This window comes from Castanea sativa, chromosome 6 (assembly GCF_040712315.1).
Source record: "Castanea sativa cultivar Marrone di Chiusa Pesio chromosome 6, ASM4071231v1".
Lineage (NCBI taxonomy): Eukaryota > Viridiplantae > Streptophyta > Magnoliopsida > Fagales > Fagaceae > Castanea > Castanea sativa.
In genome coordinates this window covers 32,282,218-32,286,962 of record NC_134018.1, presented here as the reverse complement: position 1 = coordinate 32,286,962, position 4,745 = coordinate 32,282,218, and the positions used below count along the sequence as shown (strand labels likewise).

The 4,745-nt window shown below is 31.9% G+C and overlaps 1 pseudogene; it reads right to left on the bottom strand.

The window, feature by feature from the left end:
* Positions 1–729: 729 nt before the first annotated feature.
* On the bottom strand, positions 730–4,745 carry LOC142639073 (protein FAR1-RELATED SEQUENCE 5-like; annotated as a pseudogene).

The window sequence follows — 4,745 nt, the reverse complement described above, 5'->3', positions numbered from 1 at the left end:
GGAAATTGTTGGCAAAATTTTTCCCTTTTAGATTTGTTAGAGAAAATCTTTTGTAAATGATTTTTTTTTTCTTTATTTGAGTTAGTAAATGATTTGTTATTATAGAATAGAATGGTTATTCATGAATAAACTTGTGAAATGGCTTCTCATATGTAATACATCCTGCTGAATGGATTTTGTAATGAATAAACTTAACAGCTTTTGGGCAATATCACTTAAGATGTCTATACTTTAAATGTTCTAACTTCTTATACTGGATTTCTATAATGTCCAATGAATTGTGGCCTCTGTCTTTAGCAATTTTCACCTCTTTATATTTTAAAGAGGCATATGAATACAATTGACACTAATATATTGTAAGGATGTAAATTTGACCATATTAAAACGTTGAAAATGACAGTGAAGATAAAAACATGAATTGAAAAATGATCTTAAAGCTAGAATGTAGTTATAACTAAAATTCTTTTGTTCATATATCCTGTTTTGGCAGCCAATAAGTATCAGTATTCAAGGGAATGCTAAATAAATTTTTGAGAATGATTTGTTATAACCAGAACTTGTGAACTTTAATTGCTAAACCTTTAAGCTGTTTGAATAGTTACAAGTCCATTACAAATAGTCAAATACTATTTGAAAAACTGCTACAATCAAATTACACATGAAGGAAAAGAAAGTGGCAAATAAAACTACAAAGACTGTAGTGAAAGAAATATTCATTCTCACATATATGATAAGTGTATTGTTAGCAACTATAAGTTGGAATAGTTTCATAAGCCAACTACAAATATTATCCAAAAAGCTATTACAAATTGTGCATAATGCTATCTAAATAAAGTGGTTAAAAGTTGTGCATAAAGTTATCCAAAAAACGGCTAGAAGCTGTGCGTAAAGCTATCCAAAAAGTGGCTAAGCTGTGCATAAAGCCATCCAAAAAGCGGCTACAATCTGTGCATAAAGCCATCCAAAAAGTTGTAGTGAAAGAAATATTCATTCTCACATATATGATAAGTGTATTGTTAGCAACTATAAGTTGGAATAGTTTCATAAGCCAACTACAAATATTATCCAAAAAGCTATTACAAATTGTGCATAATGCTATCTAAATAAAGTGGTTAAAAATTGCGCATAAAGTTATCCAAAAAACGGCTAGAAGCTGTGCGTGAAGCTATCCAAAAAGTGGCTAAGCTGTGCATAAAGCCATCCAAAAAGCGGCTACAATCTGTGCATAAAGCCATCCAAAAAGTTGTTTGTCTTGAAAAAAACTATCCAACATGCTTCACAAAAAGTTGTCATAAAAGCTATCCAAGATTCTTCAAAGTCTTGTGTGATCCTTTGATGTGTTAGAGCTCTACATAAAAAATATCATAATTAAAAAAAAATAAAATAAAAGAATATGATGAACTTCAGTTATAGAAAGTATTTGATTCAATTGTGGCAAAAAGAAACTTTCTTGAAACATTCTTGTAGAGCTAACCATAGGGTAATCACAACATATCTCAGGTGGAAAAAACAAAGCTGTAGATTCTCCTAGACAAAGAGGAATAGAAACAAAATTAAAATTAATTGATAAAACTGAGGAGAACAATATTTGAATTAATAGAACTGAAATTACCATGCATCATAGAACTAGCTTGTGGAACTTGAGAAGTGGTTGCACTTTTAATTTTTATTTTCTTTCCCTTTTCCAACAGACCTTTTATTCTTTTGTTGGTTACCCCCTTCGCTCTCACATGTGGTGGATCAAGAATTGGTTTATCACCAACTAAGCAAATTTGTAAATCATCATTATTTGTAAGATCTTCTTGATGACTTTTTTTACCAACATTTTCTACCTTATTCATAGCCATAATCATCTGTTCAGCCTCCCATGTCACTTCACTCGACTTCTTTTTGACAAATTTGGTCACCTCATTATAGGAAGCAACTTTATCAAAAAGATTATACCCCATATGACTTAACTTGCTCATTTGCAATGCATGAGTAGATTTCTCTTTTAATTGATATGAATTAGCACAAGTCAACCTCTTCTTTGCATCTCTTCTCCATCTACTTGATATATATTTGTCCGGTATCATGTTCACATTATTCACAAGAAACACTCTTAAAGCATAGGAACATAACAAGCCCAAAGTCTCAAATAACTTGCAATCACAACAAATAGTCAAATTAGATCGGTTAAAATGCACAATATGCACCCTGTTACTATCACCACCAACTAGTGAAAAAGTAAATTCATCATCATGATTGTTAGTTTCAACACAACTCAATCATGTACCTAAAGAGAACTCATCTTTAAACATTTTAAACAAAACAAGACTATAAACATTAGCAGCATGCTTCAACATACCTCCATAACTGTTAACTTTTGCAGGTACACCATTCTTGCAACGGAAATCTTCATTTGTTTCTTCTTGACGCATTTGTGCTACTTTTTCCTCATAAAATTCAATAACTTGAATAAGCGGCGAGGAAGTTTTCATGATTTATGAAAAACACTATTTGTGCTCTCACTTCGTTGGGTGGACTTCATCTTTGCTAAAAAGAAGTCAACATCAAAACTTGGACACCATTTTTCTCGAAGTTGCCTCAAACTCCATTACATTCATATCTCCATATAAGCATTTATTGAAACTTTCATGGAAATCATGATTGCTATAAAGTCCAACAAGTTTTTTTTTTTGGCATTTTGACTAATATGCCATAAACAAAATCGATGTCGGGACTTAGGGAAAACCTCCTTAATTGCATTTGCCATTGCTTGGTCTTGATTTGTAAATATGGATATTGGTTGTTTACCTCCTATTGCAACCAAAAAAGCCTCAAACAACCAAATAAATAACTCAATAGTCTCATTTACTAAAAATTCACAACCAAATAAAATATTGTTCCAATGATGGCTAATACTCACAAATGGTGCACAAATTAAGTTATACTTATTGGTTCGATAAGTAGTATAAAAAATAACAATATCTCCAAAAGAGTCGTAATCTAATTCTGACCTACCATCTCTCCAAAAGAAATTTGTCATTCTATTATCTTGATCTACTTACATTGAATAGAAGAACATTGGATCTTCACTTTGCCTTTTTTTTGAAATGATTAATGATACCTTGCCCATCTCCAGCTTCAATTATTTCTTTTCTTACAGTCCGCAAGAAGTTGTGACAATCTCGCCTTAAGAACCCAAGATTATTTGCACCACCAACTTCCTTTGCTAAAAAGGAGTATGATTTTGTAGCTTTTATACCCGCACCAACTATATTGCTAAGAATATTCCCATGTCTATTATGCACCTTTCTACCTGATCGCAAGTTACACCTTTCTTCAGGATTTGCAAATTCATGAGTATGTATATCATTGAAATGTGACGCAATCCTAATATCATTCTTCACATTAAACCGAATCCTAGCACAACAACCTGTCCTTATCTCTAAATGATTGTATTTTTTCACATCTAAATGGTCTTCAAATTCTTTAAAACTTTGTTTAGAACACACAAATTCTCCTTGCCTAACAACACCATTTACTGTTCGTCTAGCTGCTTTTCGAATGCTAAACCCCTTCTTTGAAGTGTATTCATTATACATGTTATATGCTTCTTCTTCAGAACTCGCATTCCTATTTTGATTTCACCACTTTCAACAAAAGTTACATTCTCAATATTTTCTCCTTCATCATTGCCTCTATCCACATCAATGACATTCTCATTTTTTTTTTCCATTGTTCTCAGCCACATCAATAACATTTCTTTGAAACTCCATTGCATTAGTCTAACGCAAACAAGAAAAAAAAAAAAGTATTGCATAGAAACAATTAGAAAAGACAAGGGGGAGCTTTTAAAAAATTAAAAGAAAAAAAAAATCATATACTAATGCTCTTGTATCTCAGCCATAAACACACAGAGATAGTAAACACACATATACTAATGCTCATATACTCTGTTGAAATCATAGACAATAAACACACAACACACTCAACTGGGCATCATACCCATAATCAAAATATTATAATTTCCACCTAACTCAAATAATAGTATTTACTGTATTTCCTCAAATACCCATTTTTTTTATATGTAATATTTCATCAAAACTTATATTACAAATGAGAATGAATTGTTAAAAATTAGTAATTCATACTTGTTGATCAAGAATCAAATCCTTCAATTAAAAACAAAGATTCTGCATAGCAACAATATAGAAATTAAAAAACAACCTATGAAAATTTTCAAAATGAATAAAAAATGGAATAGCCACTTAACAAACTTACTATTGGTTCAATAAGGCCCTAATTAGAAATGAAGGAACTGGGTTCCTTTTAGGAGGTCATTTGACGAACTGAAAAAAAAAAAAATAGTGCTACAAATAAAAGAAATGGATGAACTTTGGCAAAGAAATGATACAACGCAATAACAAAAAAACAAAAAATGTGACTTCAAAATATCCTCACCATATCTAATCACATTTTTTTTTGGGTGGATTTTGAAATAGAGGTGAGGTGGGTGGTTGAAACAGTTGGTCCACCATTGTTCAATTGCAAAAACCTCTACTCCGGTGTTTTGCGGTGTTGCCGTCAGGATGGAGTAGTAGTCAAAACTTTTCTGGGTGGAGCGAGATTGCTGGCAACAGTAGATGTGATTTTCCGTCAGCGGCTAGAAGTGATAGTGTATTTCTTATTTTTGAGAGAGTGGTGTTTCTGAATAAGTGTTTGGTGTTTCAGATTTTCAGTGGCAGTGACAAAAAAGTGGG